The 24,034-nt window shown below is 44.9% G+C and overlaps 1 protein-coding gene across 2 annotated transcripts in view; it reads right to left on the bottom strand.

Annotated features, from left to right (window-relative positions):
• The window catches only part of ZDHHC18 (zinc finger DHHC-type palmitoyltransferase 18), a 101,100-nt gene that overhangs the window by 13,273 nt on the left and 63,793 nt on the right, over positions 1 to 24,034 (bottom strand). The gene's annotated exons all lie outside the window — the stretch shown is intronic.

The following is a 24,034-nucleotide window of genomic DNA, read 5'->3' as shown; positions in this document are numbered from 1 at the left end:
CTGGTTTATGATTCCAAGGGTCAGGGTTAATGATTCAAGCCGGCAACAAAAGTCTCTCTGGCTTACATCAGCCAATTACTCACATAACTTGAGTGTCAGAATGCCAAAATTATCCAAAGGAACAACAAAACCACATCAATGTCTCTCTCAAATCTGAACGATAAATTCTCACACCGCCTTCTGCAAGCCCTTCCCTTTTTAACCCTGCTGTAGCGTCCTTGATTACTGACAGCTGTGACTTATCTGCGTTTGCGCAGCTGCTCCTGATGTCCCAGCATTCTTCGCACCCTGACATTTAGGATGGGATCATCCACTACCCCTTCCTCATCTAACTCAGAAGAGGCTCTGACTGGAGATCCTACAGGCTCTGCTGGCCTCTCTGCCTCTCCAGGACCTTCTACATCCCGTTCTCCTTCCCCTTCACTGTCTGACTCCTCATTAAGCCAGACAAGTCTTCTTTGATCTGATGGACCCGGCTCCTCTGAGTCAAAATCAGTAGCCAGAGGAACTGGCCGTGAGCCAACCACAACAATTTGTATGGTGCTTTATTATATAGACAGACAAGCTTGGAGCAGTGTGACTTTCCTCCTCTGCGATAAATGAAGTGGAAGGGAAAAAAAATATTTGCGGGTGATGTAAGTCTAGGGGTAGTGATTCCTGACAATCTCAAAATGGGTGAGCAGTGTGGTCGGGCAATAGGAAAAGCAAGTAGGATGCTTGGCTGCACAGCTAGAGGTATAACAAGCAGGAAGAGGGAGATTGTGATCCCCTTATATAGAGTGCTGGTGAGACCACATTTGGAATACTGTGTTCAGTTCTGGAGACCTCACCTACAAAAAGATATTGACAAAATTGAACGGGTCCAAAGACGGGCTACAAGAATGGTGGAAGGTCTTAAGCATAAAACATATCAGGAAAGACTTCATGAACTCAATCTGTATAGTCTGGAGGACAGAAGGAAAAGGGGGGACATGATCGAAACATTTAAATATGTTAAAGGGTTAAATAAGGTTCAGGAGGGAAGTGTTTTTAATAGGAAAGTGAACACAAGAACAAGGGGACACAATCTGAAGCTAGTTGGGGGAAAGATCAAAAGCAAAGTGAGAAAATATTATTTCACTGAAAGAGTAGTAGATCCTTGGAACAAACTTCCAGCAGACGTGGTTGGTAAATCCACAGTAACTGAATTTAAACATGCCTGGGATAAACCTAGATCCATCCTAAGATAAAGTACAGGAAATACGGTAGTATAAGGGCAGACGAGATGGACCATGAGGTCTTTTTCTGCCGTCAGTCTTCTATGTTTCTATGTTTCTAATATAAAACAACCAGACTGAATCAGGCCAAAAACATCAAATGCCCATGATTATTGCCATGTTTTCCAAGTGGGTGGAAACTTGGAAGTCAACAGCTACTGGCAAAGTCAAGGCGTTAATTTTTCAAGATAGTGCCGTACCGATAGTGAGTTGAAGTCAACACATCAAAGCGTCCAAGTTTGAAAAACATTCATTTAAAAAGTCCACATTGGTATGTCGCCTCTTCCTGCACGTGTAGTAGAGTTTGAAGCTTTCACTCTGCTGGATTGGTATAATTTGTTTAAAACCTGACTTGGTGCCATCATTAGACCTACTGATTTTATACAGTGTTGTCTTTAATCCATCTCAAATCTTTCACTGCCATGGAACATCCCTTGATTCTCATTTTGCCACTTATTTCTAAATAAAATAGCTCTAAAACATTTGTAACTTTTCTTGGTACAGTATGTCAATCTTTAAAGGTTAATACATTTTATTAAAGCACAAACTGGGCAATTACTCCCCATTTGTACATATACAAAGTGCCATCTTGAGAGAGGGAAATTGTAAATATCAAGCTCAAATAGTTATAGAAGAATGTACCGAAACACGATACTTTTAAATAATGAAGTAAGCATTGAAAATTGACCGGGTCCAAAGTCGGGCTACAGGAATGGTGGAAGGTCTTAAGCATAAAACGTATCAGGAAAGACTCCATGAACTCCACCTGTATAGTCTGGAGCAGTGTTTTTCAACCAGTGTGCCGTGGCACACTAGTGTGCCGTGAGACATGGTCAGGTGTGCCGCGAAGCTCAGAGAGAGAAAGAAAGCAAGAGAGAGAGAGAGAGAAAGAAAGCAAGAGAGAGAGAGAAAGAGAGGGAGGGAAGGAGAGAGAAAGACATAGAGGGAGGGAGGGAGAGAGAAAGAGAGCAAAAACGAGAGGAAGGAAGGAAGAGTAAGAAAGAGGGATGGAGAGAGAAAAAGAAAGAGGAAGGAAGGGAGAGAAAGAGGGAGAGAGAAATAGAGCGAAAGGGAGGAAGAGAAAATTTTTGTCCAAACTTTTTTTAGCCCCCCCACCCCACCCCACTCAATGTGCCCCAGGGTTTCGTAAATGTAAAAAATGTGCCGCGGCTCAAAAAAGGTTGAAAATCACTGGTCTGGAGGACAGAAGGAAAAGGGGGGAGAGGATCGAAACATTTAAATATGTGAAAGGGTTAAATAAGGTCCAGGAGGGAAGTGTTTTTAATAGGAAAGTGAACACAAGAACAAGGGGACACAATCTGAAGTTAGTTGGGGGAAAGATCAAAAGCAACATGAGAAAATATTTTACTGAAAGTAGTAGATGCTTGGAACAAACTTCCAGTTGACGTGATTGGTAAATCCACAGTCACTGAATTTAAACATGCCTGGGATAAACATATCTCCATCTTAAGATAAAATACAGGAAAGAACCGTTGTACTCACCTGAACGGTCTTCTCCAGGTCCTGGAAGGAGAGTCCATCATGGGTTTAGCTCGAGTCTTATTGGTAGGGACTGAGTTATAAATTAATATAATTATCATATTAATTAGGTACCGCCCCCTTGCTGCCCCTGTACCTCAGTTTTAAAAAACGAATTCAAATAATAACAGAAATTTATTAACAACCAACCACAACCAGTAACTGAATGCCACAAAAATCATGGTTCAATGGGCGGGTATGGACTCTCCTTCCAGGACCTGGAGAAGACCGTTCAGGTGAGTACAACGGTTCTTCTCCCATGTCTCTGGAAGGAGAGTCCATCATGGGATATACCCAAGTTCCAGTGTTCCAGGGAGGGATATCATTGAATCATGTCCTAGTAGGATCACACACTTGCTGCAAAACTCTCCTCCCAAAGGACGCCTCGGCCGAAGCAAATGTGTCCAGTTTATAGTGCCGTATAAAGGTGGTAGGAGAGGCCCACGTGGCCGCCTTACAGATGTCCTCTATCGATGCCTGTGTGGCCCATGCCGCTGAGGTAGCGGCACTACGGGTCGAATGAGCCGTGATTCCACTAGGTAACGTCCGGGAATCTGCTTTGTATGCCTCTGTAATACAAAGCTTCAACCACTGGCTAATGGTCTGCGAAGATACCTTGAGGCCCAATCGATGTTGACCAAAAGAGACAAACAAAGCCTCAGATTTGCGAAAAGGAGCAGTGCGCCTAATGTAGAGTTTAACAGCTCTGCGCACGTCTACTTTATGCCACTTAAGCTCCAGTGGATGTGACCCATGCACGCAGAAATCTGGTAGGACAAGTTCCTGTGTCCGATGAAAATGGGTGTTGACCTTTGGTATGAACGTTGGGTCCAAACGGAGAACGACCTTACTAGGATGAAACGTACAAAGGTCCGGCCTTACTGACAAGGCAGACAGTTCGGACACCCGCCGTGCCGATGTGATGGCTACCAAGAACGCCGTCTTAAGGGATAACATCCTTAAAGGAATCGTCCTCAGCGGCTCGAATGGGGGCGCTGTGAGCGCTTGTAAAACTATGGTAAGATCCCAAGTAGGAAAGCGTCGTACTGGTGGAGGGTGCCTATTGGCAGCCCCTTTCAAAAAATCCCTGATCAAGGTATGATGGGCCAACGAACCACCATCTTCAGTTCGCACAATCGTTGCCAAAGCCGCCACCTGCCTTTTCAAGGTGTTGGGAGCCAGCCCTTTTTCTAGGCCGGATTGTAAGAATTCCAACACCACTACCACACTAGCATCCTGCGGTCGCTGATGTCTATCCCTGCAAAAGGTGGCGAATGCGGTCCAAGTGGCCTGGTAAATCCTAGTCGTTGAAGGCCTCCTGGCCGACTGGATCGTAGTGATGACATTCTCAGGAATATGCCAGGCTCTCAATCGGTCCCCCTCAAGCGCCAAGCGGTCAGATGGAACCACTGTGGCTCCGGATGCAGGATTGCTCCCTGAGTAAGGATAATCTGGTCGTCCGGGATCCGCCAGGGTTGAACAACTGAGAGCCCCATTAGGTCGGCGAACCAAGCCCTCCGTGGCCAATGGGGTGCCATCAGGATGATCTCCGCCTGTTCCACTATGATCTTCTCTATCACCTTGGGGATAAGTGGTGTCGGCGGAAAAGCGTAAAGCAGTTCTTTGGGCCACGGGGAGTGTAAAGCATTGGTCCCCTCGGCTCCTGACGTGGGAAACCTGGAATAAAACCGGGGAAGCTGAGTATTGTACGTAGTCGCAAACAGGTCCACCGTCGGGGTGCCAAACCTTTTGGTCACCTGCTGGAACAACAACGGGGTTAGACTCCACTCCCCTGGGTCCACTGTTTGCCGACTTAGCCAATCCGCCTGGGTATTGGTTTCCCCCGCAATGTGCTCCGCCTGGAGAGATGCCAGGTGGACCTCTGCCCAGTCGAAGAGGAGCTGAGTTTCCTCCATCAGTCTGAGAGATCTGGTCCCCCCTTGGTGGTTGAGATGTGCCCTGGTCGCAACATTGTCCGTACGAACCAGCACATGCTTTCCCTGAAGGAACGGAGCGAAGGTTAGCAGAGCGAGACGGACCGCTTTTAGCTCCAGGAAGTTGATATTCGTTGGGGTCAAGTCCTGGGGAAGCCACAACCCCTGAGTTACGTGACGGTCCACATGTGCCCCCCAACCAAGGAGGCTTGCATCCGTGGTCACAATGACCTGATGTAAGTGGCCAAAGGGAGACCCGCGATGTATTGCCCGGGACTGCCACCATCTCAAAGAGGCTTGTAGGCGACTTCCCACCGTGACCAGTCTGTGTGTATGACTGACCCGTCGTTTCTGGTACGGAAGTAAGGTCCATTGCAGCGTGCGAAAATGATACCGTGCCCAGGGAACAATGTCCACGCATGACACTAGTGTCCCGAGCACCTTGGATAAGAGGGCCAGCGTTACCATCCGCTGGTGCTGCAACTTGCTGACTAAGGCCTGGATGTTGCGTTGTCGTTCCAATGACAGGTAAACTTCCATGGTGGAGGTATCTATCACCGCGCCGAGATGAGTAATAGTGGAAGTGGGGAAAAACTGACTCTTTCCCTCGTTTATTGTAAAGCCATGTTCTTGCAACAGTGTTAACGTGGCTCGTAAGTCTCTTTGCGCAGTTGCCAGGTCCCTGGCCAGTAAGAGGATATCGTCCAGGTAAGCGATTATTCTTATCGATCGGGACCGTAAGAAGGCGATCAGCGAGTCCAGTATCTTCGTGAAGGTACGCGGGGCGGAGGATAGGCCAAATGGCATTGCCCGGTACTGGTAGTGCTTCCCCTGGACATAAAACCGGAGATATCTCCGGTGCCCCGGATGGATGGGGATATGTAAATACGCCTCCTTCAGGTCGATGGATGACATGAGATCTCGGTTCCTGATTGATGCGAGTATGGTGCGAAGGGAGGCCATTTTGAACCTGCGGTATAGCACGTACCTGTTTAAGCGCTTCAGGTTCAAAATTAGCCTGCAACCTCCCGATGACTTGGGTACTATGAAGACCCTGGAGTAGAACCCCATGCCCTCCATGTGGGCTGGCACCTTCTCGATGGCGTGGATCTCCAGAAGATGAGCGATCTCCTGCTCCAGCAATGCCCGCTTGGCAGGATCGGCGTGTACTGGACAGGTCACAAATTGGGTAGGTGGAAGACGTAAGAATTCGAGGCGGAGCCCTCGGGTCACTGTGTCCAAAATCCAAGCGTCGGAGGTTGTGGCCGTCCAGGCGGTACAAAACCTTTGGAGTTTTCCCCCCAAAGGGACCTGCCCTGTGGAGTCACTTGGCTCCACGGAAACCTCGCTGGTTGGAACCCCGAAAGGGCCGTTTTGACGGTTGATATCCTCTGCCCCGGCCCTGAAAGTAGTTCCTATCGTTGCGGTACGAATAGGACTGACCATATTGGCCCTGCGAATAAGGCCTGGAAGTCTGGGTAACTCCGGAAGCTGGGTCCCATCGAAATGGCTGCCGGCGTCGGTATGGGGTGCTATTGCGATCCTGGCGCCTAGAGGATCTGGTGAGGACCTTCCTCTTGTCCTTGTCCTCCACCAGAACAGCCTCCAGCACCTCCCCGAACAACTTCGTGCCTTCGAAAGGGGCAGATGACAAGCGCCACTTCGACTTGGCATCCGCCTGCCAGTGTCGAAGCCAAAGTAGGCGTCGAGAAGAAATTGTAGAGGCCATGCCCCTTGCGGCAAATTTCGCTGCGTGCAAGGTAGCGTCCGCCGAAAATTCGGCCGCAGCCAGGAGCTTGTTGAGATCCTGTTTGAGACGAGGATCTTCAGGTCCCATCCGAGCCTGAACCTCCTGGAGCCACATGATGGATGCCCTATTAAAGATGGATGCCGTTGATGCAGCTCGTAGGGCCCATGCTGCCATCTGATGGGCCTTCTTCAGGAGGGTTTCGGCCCGTCGCTCATCCGGCTTAAGACTATCCGCCGTTTCAGAAGGAAAGGCGGCATTGGACACCAGTGTGGCTACCGGTTTGTCCACAGGCGGAAACTGTAAGAGATTCTCCATCTCATTGTCAAACGTGTAGAAACGGCGCTCGACATTGGAGGGGCCCTGGGCAGCTGCTGGGTGTTGCCAGGTGCGCTTGATGTTTTCTAAGAATATCTCCATTGCAGGAACCGTTTCGGATTCCCTGGGCTGCTCCTTACACAGGGAGGCAGAAGTTCTAAGTCCATCTCCCGCTTCCGGAGGTGCCGCCGCACCTGGCACATCCAAGGTTTGTTTCACCTTGTGCAAGAGTAGTCTAAATAAGGCTGGCTTAAAGAGCCCTGCGGGAGCTGGCTGTTCTGGAAAGGCATATTCATCATCAGAAAGTTCATTGCCATGCTCACTGTCTTCCTCCAGCAGCCCAGTGTCCTCTACAAATGAATCCAGCCCAGGGGGGGGCGGCGGTGCTGACCAAAGGTCCCTGGGATGGTATGTCTGTGGTAATGGAGGTGTCACACCTTGGGCCCCAACCGCCATTCCCTGCGCATAAACGTTGGCAATCATGTCCTGCAGGGATGGTGGGAAGGCCTGCCAGACATCAGCTTGGGATCTAAGCCCTGCAGCTGTTGGTGTGAACGTTGCTGTTGGAGCACAAGCCTGTGTCCCTGCAGAGACTCCATAAGCATGATGACTGGCTGAAGTAGGCCTATCCGGCCTAGTGAGAGGTGAAGGTGGAGGAGGGCCTGACAAGGCCTGACGGTCAGGAGACCAATCCCTTTCACTAGCAGTGCCCATGACCCCCAAGGGCAATCCAGGGGATGCTGTTCTTGAAGGGGGGAGAGGCTGGAATGGGGGTAAGGCCAAAATTCCTGAAGCAGGAGAAGCTAAGGCCGCCTCCAGCCTTTGTTCCAAGGCCCTGATCTTCCTCTCAGCCTCTTTAATTGAAGCTGAAGACTGAGAAGACTTCGATTTGGCCTTGCCAGACACTTTGTCCTTATTTTTAGCAGGCACAGCAGTGGCCTGAGGCTGGTCCTCCCCACGATTGCTGGATTGATCCGCCATCCTTATTTTATATGTAATGGGGCAGCTTACTCACAGCTAATATTAACAGATATACAGCACGGTAACGATAAACGCAGCCACTCTCCTCACAACTCCAAAGCTGTAGGCTGAATTACAGCCTCTTGCCTATGACGTGGGCAATGACGTCACGTCACGTGACCAGCCCACCACCAATCCTGGGAGTTACTAGGCAAGAGAGGCCTCAACGATCACTGGCGCTTTGCCAGGTTCCTTACTATTGTTACCGGCTCTTCGCGCTCTTTTTGCCATACAAAATGGCGGGCGCGACCTTCCAAGAGGCTTTTCCAGCCCGCTTTGCAGCCTGTGAAGGGGAAACAGCGAGGGACCTCTCTCTGCGGTGCCGCTGTCTCCGGCCTCCCCTCGGCTCGCCTCCGCTCGATGTTGGCAACCGGCACGCTGGGAATCAGCTGGGAGGCGGCCGGTAATGCTGCTTCCTTAGTTATTTTATTTTTTTACATCCTGTTCCTTCTGTCCGGCGCGTCGCCGCCCTCGTCAATGGGGGGGGGCGGACCCCCCCCACCCGAGGTGTAGGGCTAGGTCTGACCTCGGGGGACAGGGACCTGCAGCCCATCCTCTCCTCTTCAGGGCAGTACTCGCTGGGAGAAGAGGCCCCATAAGGAGACCGAAGGGGGCGCTGCCCGCGGAGGGCAGAAACCCCAGCCGTATGAAACCTGTATAAAAACAAAAACAACAACATTAATAAAGAAATTTACATTTTTATTACTTAAAATGATTACACTCCCTCAGGAGTAAAAAACTCAGAGTCCCTTCCTTGACTGAGTTTTTTAAAACTGAGGTACAGGGGCAGCAAGGGGGCGGTACCTAATTAATATGATAATTATATTAATTTATAACTCAGTCCCTACCAATAAGACTCGAGCTAAACCCATGATGGACTCTCCTTCCAGAGACATGGGAGAATAGTATAAGGGCAGAATAGGTGGACCAGGAGCTTTTTCTGCCGTCAAATCTTCGGTTTCTAAGCATTCTGTCATTGCAGTGAAGTTTAAAGGATAGAACTGCATGGAATTTATATCAAATTGACAGAAGGAAGAAGCACCTTCTGGTGTGATGTCTTAACTATAGCTTATGAAAATTGGTGCTCTTGGCCTTTTATCAGGAAAGGGAATTTAAATTGCTTGCATTCTAGGATAATAAACCTGGAAATATTTTTATGGTGTTTTTTTGCTTTTTAATGATGCAAGCCTCATTGAGCTCCTTAAATAGAATTCTTCCCGCCTTGCTTCATTATCTCTTTTGAAAGAGGTTCAAAGGAGGGTGGGTGGGTGGTGAAAGTGTCTAAAACCCCCAGCCCTTCAGGTAGGGATCAGCAGCACTGACTGAGGGCCCCAATACCAGTCCAAAGGTACGGATCTGTAGTCCACGTCATCGGCCCATCAGGAAGATACATCATTTGGAAGATGAGTGGATAATCACCAGGAAGAAACCTATTTGGCTGGCAGGAATTAGCAAAACATTTCAGTAAAGATAGAAATATATTTACCAGTTCAGCAATGCAAGGTGCATTTTATGACAAAGAGATGACAACTTTTTCTATATGCCCGCAAGCAAAGGAAGATGCTCCATAAGTGATTTCCCCCTCCCTAAAATTTACCTGCACACAGTGCAGTTCTGAAAGATATGGTGAAGAAGGGAAACAAAGATGAAATCCGATAAATCTATGACGAAATGCAATACACATATGGGCAATCATGACTGAGTTACATCTATGTCTTAGATTTACAGAATTGTACTCCTCCTCTGGTGAGAACTTTGCTCCTGCAGGTGTCCATCAAAACAGCAAGAATATTCTAGCACATTCAGCAACGTTTCTGCTTATGCCCAGCTGTTGATGCCTCGAATCTACATTGATTGTACTAGATTGGAAAGACTAGAAAATAAGTGATCTAAAGCAGTGTTTTTCAACCAGTGTGCCGTGGCACACTAGTGTGCCGTGAGACATGGTCAGGTGTGCCACGAAGCTCAGAGAGAAAGAAAGAGAGAGAGAGAAAAAGAAAGCAAGAGAGAAAGAAAGAAAGAGAGAGAGAAAGAAAGAAAGAAAGAAAGAGAGAAAAAGAAAACGAGAGAGAGAAAGAGAGAGAGAGAAAGAAAGAGAGAGAAAGAACAAGAGAGAGAAAGAAAGCAAGAGAGAGAACAAGAGAGAGAGCAAGAAAGAGAGAAAGGGAGGGAAGGTGGGAGAGAGAAAGACAGAGGGAGGTAGGGAGAAAGAGAGCAAAAAAGAGGAAGGAAGAGAGAGAGAAAGAAAGGGATGGAGAGAGAGAGAAAAGAAGGGAGAGAGAAATAGAGCGAAAGGGATTAAGAGAGAGAGAGAAAAATTGTCCAAACTTTTTTTAGCCCCCCCCCCCCCCCCCCAAACTCAATGTGCCCCAGGGTTTTGTAAATGTAAAAAATGCGCCATGGCTCAAAAAAGGTTGAAAATCACTGATCTAAAGTATATGGAAGAAGAAAGTTGTATGTTTCACTGGAAAGAAAGGTGGGATGATTGTTACTGAACAACGAAATAGATGAAATTACAGTGTGTTCTTTAACAGGTCAATCCCAGTATTCTTGCTTTGTGCTGCGAAGGAATGTGGCTGCGATCCACTAAAATATTTCCTTTGCATTCGAGCTCAAACAGCTTCGCTTTCTGAATCTCGGGGCTCTGTGTCCGCTATGCTCCTGGGAGATCTTTCAGATCTGTACAAGGAATCTGGGATTTAAGGTGATGGCTAAAATTGTTCCCCAGGCAAAGTGAAACTAGACCTGATCATTTTTCCAGTTGCCACCATGAGGTGCTTCTGATACATCAGCAGGGCAACTAAAAACAGTTCCTCTGCACTATATTTCCCCCATTAAGAACGATTCCATCAGAGCCACAAGGGGCTGCTCTTAATGCAAGAAAGAAGCAAGATGTTAACTTGGTGTATCTTTGACGGTGGACAAAAATGGCCTTAAACTTGTTCCTACAGTCTCAGTGTTATTGAGTTCTCCTGAATAGGGATGGATGGATGGATGGATGGATGGATAGATGGTAGATAGATAGATAGATAGATAGATAGATAGATAGATAGATAGATAGATAGATAGACAGACAGACAGACAGACGAGACAGACATAGATAGATAGATAGATAGATAGATAGATAGATAGATAGATAGATAGATAGACAGACAGACGAGACAGACATAGATAGATAGATAGATAGATAGATAGATAGATAGATAGATAGACGAGACAGACGAGACAGACATAGATAGATAGATAGATAGATAGATAGATAGATAGATAGACGAGACAGACATAGATAGATAGATAGATAGATAGATAGATAGATAGATAGATGGTAGGTAGGTAGGTAGGTAGGTAGGTAGATAGACAGACAGACAGACAGACAGACAGACAGACAGACGAGACAGACACAGAGAGAGAGAGAGAGAGAGAGAGAGGACAGAAAAAGAAAGAAAGAGAGGAAAGGAGATGGGGAGAGACAGAAAGAGGGTGACAGGAAGGGGAGGGATTGAAAGGGAGGGAGATGGGGGAAGGGAGAAAAAAGGGATACAGACAGAGAGGGAGAGACAAAGAGGGAAGGAGACAGGGAGACTGAGGAGGAGGGAGAAAGAAAAAGAAGGAGAGAGAAAGGGAGGGAGGGAGAATGGGGAGGGGAGAGACAGAAAGGGAGAGACAGAGAGAAAGAGAGAGAGAGACAGGGAGGGAGGGAAAGGGCAGGAGAATCAAGGCAAGAAGAGGAGCCCTACCCAACGCTGATGTTCTGGGCCTACTGGCTGAACTGATCCTCTGGCTGGCCTGCTACAATATCATGCGCAATTTCCAGCACGATCTTAAGCGGTGTGCTTATCCCAAACCCAACGTTCCTTTCAGACGATCCAGGTTCCTGACGCGGACATGATTGTAAACGTCTCCATAATAGGCGGTACTTAGCTGCCGATGCCTACCGAAATGTGGCAGCCCTTAAATACCTGAGGCAACGTTCGCAGGTGGTCCCTAATCCTGGAGGATAAGACGCTGCCTAGAGGGGACAGGGGGGTCAGTCCTTCAGTTGAACTTTCCTATCCCTATGGCTCCTAAAAATGCTGCCATCGATCGCCTCCTCTTGCCTGGGTGAACCTTTGCACCTTTGTCTCCGGTGACCCACCTGTCCCCTCGCCAAGCACCTGGCTGGCCACTCGGGAGGCCCAAGTCTCACAGCTCTGCCAGCCTTGGTGCAACTTCAGCCGTGAGGTGGGGCAGGGCTGAGCCCTACTAAGGCCTGGAGGCTCCGGGCTGCTCTCTCTCTCTCTGTTTTTCACATCCCGTCATGTTCGGTTGTAGCCTGCAGGGCAGGCACTGGGTTCAGCCGCAACCGGGGTGGGCATTAGCAGGCTCCTGGCAAAGTCAAGGCATGTTCCACCGACAGCAAGGTATGACTTAGGTGGGGGGAAAGAGTTTCCGAAGACAGACATTTCCTGGTTCAATTCGAGGGAAGCCGGCTATGACTCCGAGGTTAGGCAGAGTGGGGGAAATCCCACTGCTTCTCCTTGGCCAGCCAACCTAAGTGCTAGACCCACTGTAACAACATTGCCAAAAAGGCACTAAGAGTCGTTCATCTAATTTTACGTAGCTTCTTCTCTGGCGATATTACACTGCTAACCAGAGTTTACAAAACATTTGCTAGACCAATTCTGGAATATAGCCCACCTGCCTGGAACCTGCATTGCATATCGGACATTAATACAATCGAGAGAGTCCAGAAATATTTCACAAGAAGAGTCCTTCACTCCTTCGCTCGCAACAAAATACCTTAATCCACCAGACTTGAAATATTGGGATTAGACAATTTACAGCTACATCGCCTACGATCTGATCTAAATGTAGTTCGTAAAATCATATACCAAAGTTTATTTCTATTTATTTCTATTTAATTGGATTTATATACCTTCCTGTTAATGATTACTTCACCGTCAACTGCAGCAGTACATGAGCACGTAATAGATTCAAACTAAATGTAAAGTGCCCCAAACTCGACTGCAGAAAATACTATTTCATCAATAGAGTGATCGATGCCTGGAATGAACTACCTGATATTGTGTTTTCTTCCTCAAACCCTAAAAACTTTAACCTTAGATTGTCTACAGTCGACCTCTCCCCGTTTCTAAGAAGTCTGTAAGGGGCGTGCATAAGCGCACCACTGTGCCTACCATCCCTGTCCTACTGTCCTGTTTTTATTGTTACTTTTACTTATGTTTATACAAACTACTACTATCATATAAATGTTTTATATGCAGTATACAGTAATCCCTCACTACTTCGCGGTTAATCTTTTGCGGATTCGCTACTTCATGGGTTTTCAAAGGGGGCTTAAATCCATTAAATCCATTCAAAATTTTAAATCCATTCAAAATTCATAAAATTCTTCTACAGTACTACTGTATCCTATTAAAGAAACTGGTAGGATATCACATGTAGTTCCAGCTGAGAAACATTATAGAATGACTGTTTAATGCAAAGGGTGGGTTTTAAAAGTCCAAATACTTGTTAAATTGGTTGCCGATCAATTTCCAGTCACAATTCAAAGTGTTGGTTATGACCTATAAAGCCCTTCATGGCATCGGACCAGAATACCTCCGGGACCACCTTCTGCCGCACAAATCCCAGCGACCGGTTAGGTCCCACAGAGTTGGCCTTCTCCGGGTCCCGTCGACTAAACAATGTTGTTTGGCGGGACCCAGGAGAAGAGCCTTCTCTGTGGCGGCCCCGACCCTCTGGAACCAGCTCCCCCCGGAGATTAGAACTGCCCCCACCCTCCTTGCCTTTGGTAAAGTTCTTAAGACCCATCTCTGCCGTCAGGCATGGGGGAACTGAGACATCTCCCCCGGGCCTATACAGTTTATACATGGTATGTTTGTGTGTATGTTTGCTTTTGATAATGGGTTTTTTTAGTGTTTTTTAAATTATTAGATTTGTTCTTACATTGTTCTTGTTATTGTTGTGAGCCGCCCCGAGTCTACGGAGAGGGGCGGCATACAAATCTAATAAATAATAATAATAATAATAATAATAATAATAATAATAATAATAAATACATAAAAAATCTATCTTTCCTCTACTTCACGGAAATTCGTTTTTCACGGGTGGTCTTGGAATGCATCTCCTGCGAAAAACAAGAGATTACTATACAGTGTTCCCTCGATTTCCGCGGGAGATGCGTTCCGAGACCACCTGCGAAAGTCGAATTTCCGCGAAGTAGAGATGCGGAAGTAAATACACCATTTTAGGCTATGGACAGTATCACAAGCCTTCCCTTAACACTTTAAACCCCTAAATTAACATTTCTCATTCCCTTAACAACCATTTACTCACCATTATTACTGGTACTCACCATTGAATAAGACACTTAGTGATCCTGATATTTATAAACATAATTATTTATTAACAATAATTATTTTTTTTGTTATTTATTTGCAAAAATTATTAGTTTGGCGATGACATATGACATCATCGGGTGGGAAAAACCGTGGTATAGAAAAAAACCGCGAAGTATTTTTTAATTAATATTTTTTGAAAAACCGTGGTATAGGCTATTCGCGAAGTTCGAACCCGCGAAAATCGAGGGAACACTGTATATAAAAATCTGCAGATAATGAAAGGATGCTGAATATGGGAGATTTGGATGTGCCCGGAACAGGTTTCTAAGATCCAACACCCAGAAAGAGATTAATTTCCATGCTTATCTTGGCCCTGGAAGCTTCTTAATCTCCTGCGGTTCCACCCTTCCAGAGGTTCCTCCCTAGCTTCGCTTTTTATGCCGTTCCTTCTTTGCCTTTTTAAGCAAGCGCCAGGACAGCCATTACTAATCGGGAAGCTGCAACCAAGGGCTGGTCCGATGCCTTTTGATGCCTCTCTCATCTCTTCAACATGTCACGATTCGTCATGTGTTTCGCATGATGTGTAATGAGTGGCTCTGGGGCGAGAAAGTGTTGAGTGTTCCACAGCCATTATTACAATGAAAAGTGCCGAGGAACAATTCCAAATAAGGTCACGTCATTCTGCTCTGAGCCGGCGAAGAAAGTGACTACTGCCTTAAAAGAAACCCTCCACAAATATTAGCCTTGACCGGCCTGATGGGATCGGCCAGTTAACCTCCATTGGCCAGTTAACCTCCAAGCTAGAGGTTATAATAAAAATCGAATAAAATAAATGAATGAATGAATGAATAAATGAATAAATAAATAAATAACAAGCAGGAAGAGGGAGATTGTGATCCCCTTATATAGAGCGCTGGTGAGACCACATTTGGAATACTGTGTTCAGTTCTGGAGACCTCACCTACAAAAAGACATTGACAAAATTGACCGGGTCCAAAGACGGGCTACAAGAATGGTGGAAGGTCTTAAGCATAGAACATATCAGGAAAGACTTCATGAACTCAATCTGTATAGTCTGGAGGACAGAAGGAAAAGGGGGGACGTGATCGAAACATTTAAATATGTTAAAGGGTTAAATAAGGTTCAGGAGGGAAGTGTTTTTAATAGGAAAGTGAACACAAGAACAAGGGGACACAATCTGAAGTTAGTTGGGGGAAAGATCAAAAGCAACGTGAGAAAATATTATTTGACTGAAAGAGTAGTAGATCCTTGGAACAAACTTCCAGCAGACATGGTAGATAAATCCACAGTAATTGAATTTAAACATGCCTGGGATAAACAAATATCCACCCTAAGATAAAATACAGAAAATAGTATAAGGGCAGACTACTTCAGCTTCAACCGCAACAACACAAGAGCACACAACAGATTCAAACTTAATATTAACCGCTCCAAACTTGACTGTAAAAAATATGACTTTAACAATCGAGTTGTCGAAGCGTGGAACTCATTACCGGACTCAATAGGGTCAACTCCCAACCCCCAACACTTCTCCCTTAGACTCTCCACGATTGACCTCTCCAGGTTCCTAAGAGGCCAGTAAGGGGTGTATATAAGTGCACTGATGTGCCTATCGTCCCCTGTCCAATTGTCTTCCTTATCTCATATATCATATATATTCTCTCCTTATCTCTTATATCATATATATTCTCTCCCTCCCATCTACTTCTCTTCTTTTTACTTTCTATCATTATATATATATTGCTTAATGTCTAATCTCTTCCATATGTATTGTGTATTGGACAAAGAATAAATAAAATAAATAAGAAAATAGATGGACCATGAGGTCTTTTTCTGCCGTCAGACTTCTATGTTTCTATTGGGTGAATCAGAAACACACCTGGAATGTCTTGGGAATGTGATATGGGTGTTGGTGAGACTTTTCAAAGGCACCCGTGGCTCTTAGCCCTGATGGGAAGTTTCTCAGACAAGGTGGAGCTCCATCATCATCCAGACACACCTGCTCAACGCTTCCCTTCCCCAACCCTCCTTTCTCCACCCAATCCACACAGGCAACTCTTGGCACAAACAGCTGCGTTAGCAAAGCTGCAGCTGCTCGGTGGCTTGTGGGACAAGAACCGATCCACCCCCGTTCCTCCACCCTGCCCAAAGTGCTGAGTAATGGCTTTTGCTGCGAGGCCGAGTCCCCCTTCGGTCCTCTCAAGAACAACCAAGCAGGCTTCGCTTTGAGCTTCTGAACTGGCAAACTTGATGCGCAGCTGTGGGGGTTTCTCCCCCTTTCTTTTTTCGAAATTTGGCAAGTCCATAGCATGCTACTCCTTGGAGTAACTCTTCAAAAGTGTCTTAGCTTTGCAGCTGTGTAAACGTAAACAGGGACTCCTTGACATACGACCTACTGTTGGGCCCAAAATGCTGTTGAGTGAAATATTCCAAGATTCGCCCACGTTTCTGCAACACTCCATGGCCTGCATTGGCTGCCGATCAGTTTCCAGTCACAATTCAAAGTGTTGGTTATGACCTTTAAAGCCCTACATGGCATTGGACCAGAGTATCTCCAGAACCGCCTGCTACCGCATGAATCCCAGCGACCGATAAGGTCCCACAGTGTTGGCCTTCTCTGGGTCCCGTCGACTAAACAATGTCGTCTTGCGGGCCCCAGGGGAAGAGCCTTCTCTGTGGCGGCCCCGGCCCTCTGGAATCAACTCCCCCCAGAGATTAGAACTGCCCCCACCCTCCTTGTCTTCCGTAAACTACTCAAGACTCATTTATACCGCCAGGCACGGGGGAGTTGAGACACCTTTCCCCCAGGCTCTTTTATATTTTGTTTTATGTTTGGTATGAATGTGTTGTTTGGTTTTTTAAATATGATAGGGTTTTATATGTTTTTTAATATTAGATTTGTTCTACTATAATATTGTTTTTATTATTGTTGTGAGCCGGCCTGAGTCTTCGGAGGGGCGGCATACAAATCTAATAAATAATAATAATAATAATAATAATAATAATTATTATTATTATTATTATTATTATTATTATTATTATTATTATTTGAGCTTTGCCCCATTTTGGGCCGTTTCTTGCCTTTCTTGCCTTCTCTGTGGCAGCCCCGGCCCTCTGGAATCAACTCCCCCCGGAGATTAGAACTGCCCCCACCCTCCTTGTCTTCCGTAAACTACTTAAGACCCACCTATACCGCCAGGCATGGGGGATTTGAGACACCTTTCCCCCAGGCTTATTATAATTTATGTTTGGTATGTATGTGCTGTTTGGTTTTTAATTATGATGGGTTTTTTAGTTTTTTAATATTAGATTTGTGCCATTATAATATTGTTTTTATCGTTGTTGTGAGCCGCCCCGAGTCTTCGGAGAGGGGCGGCATATAAATCTAATAAATTATTATTATTATTATTATTATTATTATTATTATTATTATTATTATTATTATTCGCAGTCCCCAGGCTTCAGGAGGCTTTCCTAAAGCCTAAAATGGCTGAAAAGAAGGCTGAAAAATCATCTACCCAGCACATGCATGTGTACTGGAGCTGACAAAGGGCAATGCTTCGTGCGCCCTCAGATATGGCTTCGCGTGCCACCTGTGACAGGCAGGCCATAGGTTTGCCATCACTGACCTAACGGGTTAAGCTGTGACTAAATGTAGAGGTCCCCCTGACAACGCCAGGGTGGAGACTAGGATGGTGCCGGGCCTGGAGTGTTGCAAACAGGGCGAACGGGTTTAGCTTTGAGCAGCCCTGCCTCCCACGACATTAGCTCAGACGACAAGGGGAGACCAGGGTGTGCTCCCCAGAGAGTCAGTTCCAGAAAAATGCCAAGAGTCTCCCTGCACTTGCCTCACTAAAGAGACATCTCAGCAACCTGGAGCAAGTACTGAGGTCATTTTATATTTATTTAAATTATTTCACCTCCTACCCTCAAAACGTCCCTACAGAGCACTGCACACCAAGACAACTAGACACAAGAAGAGTTTTTTCCCGAACGCCATCACTCTGCTAAACAAAACATTCCCTCAACACTGTCAAACTTTTTACTAAGTCTGCACTTCTATTTCTACTAGTTTTTTCTCATCATCCCTATCACCCTTTTCCTCCCACTTAGGACTGTATGACTGTAACTTGTTGCTTGTATCCTTAAGATTTTTATTAATATTGTTTCTTCATTGCTTATTTGACCCCTATGACGATCATTAAGTGTTGTGCCACATGATTCTTGACAAATGTCTCTTTTTCTTTTATGTATACTGAGAGCATCTGCACCAAGACAAATTCCTTGTGTGTCCAAACACACTTGGCCAATAAAGAATTCTATTCTATTCTATGTTTTCCAATGAGGGTGTGATTGTGGCTGGGAGTGCTGGCAAGAAAGAAGGGACAAGTATGAGCATCTTCAGGGATGCCAGAGCGAAGAGAATTGTGGTTTTTTGGGTCCATCAGTTAAGGATGATGGATTTCAAACCCTGGACAGATCCAGAAAGTCTCCTGCACTGTGGTAATGAGACTCTTCATGAGCAAGGTCTTTGACTGCACTGACACCTGATGTGTCTGATTTATAAGAAATCTTCCAGACTTACTCTTAAATCCATGTTTTGTTCCTATTAGTCACATGCTAAATATGGATATTTGCTAGGGAGCTCCAAGCTGTGCCATATATCTCCAGGACTGCCTTCTGCCGCACGAATCCCAGCGACCGGTTAGGTCCCACAGAGTTGGCCTTCTCTGGGTCCCGTCGACTAAACAATGTCATTTGGTGGGACCCAGGAGAAGAGCCTTCTCTGTGGCGGCCCCGACCCTCTGGAACTAGCTCCCCCTAGATATCAGAGTTGCCCCCACCCTCCTTGCCTTTCGCAAGCTCCTTAAAACCCACCTCTGTCGTCAGGCATGGGGGAATTGAAATTTTTTCTCCCTTCCCCCTAGGCTTATAGAATTTATACATGGTATGCTTGTTGGTATGATTGGTCTCTTAAATTGGGGTTTTTTAGATTACTTTTTAATATTAGATTTGTTTACATTGTCTTTTTTATTGTTGTTAGCCGCCCCAAGTCTTCGGAGAGGGGCGGCATACAAATCTAAATAAACTAAACTAAACTAAACTAAACGGCCTTCATTTTCGGGAGCCCTCATAACAGACATTAATACATGCTATGGCAGACCAACTACCACAAATTTATTTTTATCTATTTGTTTTGTCAAGTAGTATTGGTGGTAAACAAAGATGTAACAATGTACATGATACTAATGAGAGATAAACATTAGGACAGGGGACGGTAGGCACTCTGGTGCACATGAACGCCCCTTACTGACCTCTTAGGAATCGGGTGAGGTCAACAGTGGACAGTCTAAGGGGAAAGTTTAGGTAGTCAGGTAGTGAGTTCCATGCATCAACTACTCGGTTACTAAAGTCATATTTCCCGCAGTCGGGTTTAGAGCGTTTTACTTTAAGTTTGTATCTTTTGTGTACTCGTGTGTTGTTGTGGTTGAAGCTGAAGTAGTCATTGACAGGAAGGACGTTGGACCAGATGATTTTATGGGCTATGCTCAGGTTGTGTTTAAGGCAACATAGTTCTAAGCTTTCTAAACCTAAGATTGTAAGTCTAGTTGTGTAGGGGATTCTGTTGCATTGTTCCTCTACAGCAGGAAAGGGCCTTGCTCAGTTACACAGCAGGAAAAAGGCTCTGGTCTCACCAGGTGTTAAAGAATTTATTTATAACTTATAACTTTATAACTTTATTAGATTTGTATGCCGTCCCTCTCCGAAATAAATGAATATTTATTTATTCATTTGTCCAATACACAATACACATGGAAGAGAATAGACATGAAGTAATATATATATAAAGATAATATGTAAAAATAGAGGAGATATATGAAAGGAAGAAAATATATATGATATATGAGATAAAGGAAAGACAATTGGACAGGGGACGAAAGGCACATTAGTGCACTTATGTACGCCCCTTACTGGCCTCTTAGGAACCTGGAGAGGTCAATCGTGGACAGTCTAAGGGAGAAATGTTGGGGGTTGGGGGTTGACACTATTGAGTCCGGTAATGAGTTCCACGCTTCAACAACTCGATTGTTAAAGTCATATTTTTTACAGTCAAGTTTGGAGCGGTTATTACTAAGTTTGAATCTGTTGCGTGCTCTTGTGTTGTTGCGGTTGAAGCTGAAGTAGTCATTGACCGGTAGGATGTCGCAGCATATGATCTTGTGGGCAATACTCAAATCGTGTATTAGGCACCGTAGTTCTAAGCTTTCTACACCCAGGATTGTTAGTCTTTACTAGCCCCAGCTCGACCGCAGACATCTGAAAGAGCAAGACCTGGACCCTTGGTGCCTCTAACAAGACAGGAAACATCCTCCCAGTGAAACAGCTCACCTCAAACCAGCATCAAGGCAGCTCCTGATTTTCCCAAGAGATAGCCAGCCCAAATTGCTGATTACCCACACTGGTTCTACAGCAACAATTTCGCCCAAATGAGAAATTAGGGATTAGACATAAACGCCCATTTTTTTATTTTTTATTTTTAAATACACCTCTGCAGTTGCTCCCGAGACCTGCAGCTTCCCAACAGGTGGAAGCAGTTAAAGATGGCCTGGAAGTCAGTTTTTTCGTTTTGTTGTCACAGCAGAAAATGTGTTCGGGAGAAACCAAGAGGGAAAAGGTGCCATCTTCATCTCGGGCAGGTTCTGTTCCTGTTCAAAACCCCCCAGGGCTGCTGTCTGCTCTCTGTTCCCCTGCCAGGAACCTCTACAAATTAAGCCCCGAGCACAACTTGTTCCCACCTCTGGCTCTTTTCCATGGGGCTTTTAGGGTGAATCTCTTGGCCAGGGCAATTTCAAAGAGCTGTTTTAAGGCTGGGACCAGTACCACTGGTTGCTCAGGCTGCAAAAGGAGAATGGGAATCCTCCAGTTTGTGTGTGTGTGCGTAAGGGGGGGGTGGAAATTGTCAAACGATGACGTTGTGCTGTGCTTTGAAATGTTTGCCAAGGAAAACAGGGAGTGGCACACCTAGCCCATACTGGAGCATGGAGGGTGTGCGGAGCAGCCATTCCAGGGCAGCCAATTGACTGCCTGGGTGGAAATTGAGACCCCATTTGGAAGACTGTGTTCAGTTCTGGAGACCTCACCTACAAAAAGATATTGACAAAATTGAACGGGTCCAAAGACGGGCTACAAGAATGGTGGAAGGTCTTAAGCATAAAACGTATCAGGAAAGACTCCATGAACTCAATCTGCATAGTCTGGAGGACAGAAGGGAAAAGGGGGGACAGGATCGAAACATTTAAATATGTTAAAGGGTTAAATAGGGTTCAGGAGGGAAGTGTTTTTAACAGGAAAGTGAACACAAGAACAAGGGGACACAATCTGAAGTTAGTTGGGGGAAAGATCAAAGGCAACATGAGAAAGTATTATTTTACTGAAAGAGTAGTAGATCCTTGGAACAAACTTCCAGCAGACGTGGTTGGTAAATCCACAGTAACCGAATTTAAACATGCCTGGGATAAACATATATCCATTGTAAGATAAAATACAGGAAATAGTAAAAGGGCAGACTAGATGGACCATGGGGTCTTTTTCTGCCGTCAGTCTTCTATGTTTCTATGTTTCTAAATAAGGATGGTCTCCTGAAGCTTCAGTGAAATGGGGAGAAACTGCAGAGAAAAAACAAAATTGCACGAATCTTTGACCCCCACCCTCCATTCCCATCACTGTTGCCTGCAGCCATGCAACCAGGGGTGGGTTCGAACTGGTAGAAACCTGCTGGTGACATCACAATGACGTTGTGGATCCGGTTCGGTTTTTAAAAAAAATCAGTTTCCCTAAAAGAAAATCAAATTAAAATGTTCTATAGGTGGCACCTCCCACCAAACAGGATAGCAAAAATGTTCCCAAAGACATCTCCACTATGCTGGAAATGTAAGAAGGAAACAGGTTCCTATTATGGTGGATATGTAGCAAAGCTAAGCTTTACTGGAAAATGATAGAAAGAATAATAAAAGAAATAGTAAAACAGGAGATAGAAATAACCCCGGAATTTTACTTACTGGGTATAACCAATCAGAAATATAAGAAATTTTACATTTAGTTATTCATATTTTGACCGCGGCCAGGATAATATATGCGCAAAATTGGAAAGGGGGAAACATCCACAAAGAAGAGGAAGTTATTAAAAAAATATTAGATTGCGCTGAAATGGATATGATGACAAGACGGTTAAAAGATCAAGAAGAAACAGAGTTTTATGAGATATGGAACAAAGTGTATATATGGATAAACAAGAAGAAATATTAACCTTAACAGTAAAAATAAATAAATAAATAATAGTATTGTATTAGTAGAGATATGATTTAAGTGTTATGTTAGACTTATTAGGGATATAATTTAAGAGTTATGAATTACAATGTATGAAGATTTAATATAAAAAGTTAAACAAATTTCTTCTTTTCATTTAAAGTAATAAGTTGATTTTAAACTTTTTTGAATGTATTCTTTTTTTGTATTGAAATTTTACTTCAAGAATAAGTGGGGAAGATACAACCCCACTTTCATGTTAAATGTATGTTTCTCAGTTTTGTCTATTTTAAGAAAATTTAATAAAATATATTGGGGGGGGGAAAAATCCAATTTTTTTCCTGTTTGGAAGTTTTTTCCTCTGCTGCTACATACCCCTGTTCTTGCACAACCCTAGCTCCAGTTGGAATCTCAGATTATTCTTCAGACAGTTTATTTATTTATTTATTTATTTTATTTATTTATTAGATTTGTATGCCGCCCCTCTCCGAAGACTCGGGGCGGCTCACAACAGTAATAAAAACAATATTTATTATTTGGATTTGTATGCCGCCCCTCTCCGAAGACTCGGAGTGGAACAAATCTAATATTAAAAAAACATATAAAACCCTATCATTACTTAAAAAACCAAACAGCACATTCATACCAAACATAAAACAAAGTATAAAAAAGCCTGGGGGGAAAGTGTCTCAACTCCCCCATGCCTGGCGGTATAAGTGAGTCTTGAGTAGTTTATGAAAGACAAAGAGGGTGGGGGCCGTCCTAATCTCCGGGGGGAGTTGGTTCCAGAGGGCCGGGGCCGCCACAGAGAAGGCTCTTCCCATGGGGCCTGCCAAACGACATTGTTTAGTCGACGGGACCCGGAGAAGGCCAACTCTGTGGGACCTTATCGGTTGCTGGGATTTGTGCAGTAGCAGGCAGTTCCGGAGGTACTCTGGTCCAATGCCATGTAGGGCTTTAAAGGTCATGACCAACACTTTGAATTGTGACCGGAAACCGATCGGCAGCCAATGCAGGCCACGGAGTGTTGAAGAAATTAGTTATTTCTTTGTCATGCTCCCCTTTTTCTCAAAGAGTAAAACATATTTTCTTCAAGTCCCACCATGACAGCTCATTTCTTCCTTCTTCATCCTGAAGGTCAACTCTCAATTCCAATTTTTCCCACGGCAGGGTTGGAGTTGGCTGGAGAATTCTGAGGATTGATGTCTACGTGTTTTTAAATTGCCAAGAAACCCTGCTCTTCGAATACATGCTGTATCTTCTTGAATTAACAGTAAATGACAGCAGCATTGGCTGTTCGCATTACCAATCCTTATCTCACTTCTAGCAGTGCTTGGAATGCCTTTATTATTATTATTATTATTATTATTATTATTATTATTATTTATTAGATTTGTATGCCGCCCCTCTCCATAGACTCGGGGTGGCTCACAACAATAACAAAGACAATGTAAGAACAAATTTAATAATTTAAAAAACACTAAAAACCCCATTATTAAAAGCAAGCATACACACAAACATACCATACATAAACTGTATAGGCCCAGG

This window comes from Erythrolamprus reginae, chromosome 11, assembly GCF_031021105.1.
Source record: "Erythrolamprus reginae isolate rEryReg1 chromosome 11, rEryReg1.hap1, whole genome shotgun sequence".
Taxonomy (NCBI): domain Eukaryota; kingdom Metazoa; phylum Chordata; class Lepidosauria; order Squamata; family Dipsadidae; genus Erythrolamprus; species Erythrolamprus reginae.
This window is presented reverse-complemented; position numbering and strand designations above follow the sequence as displayed.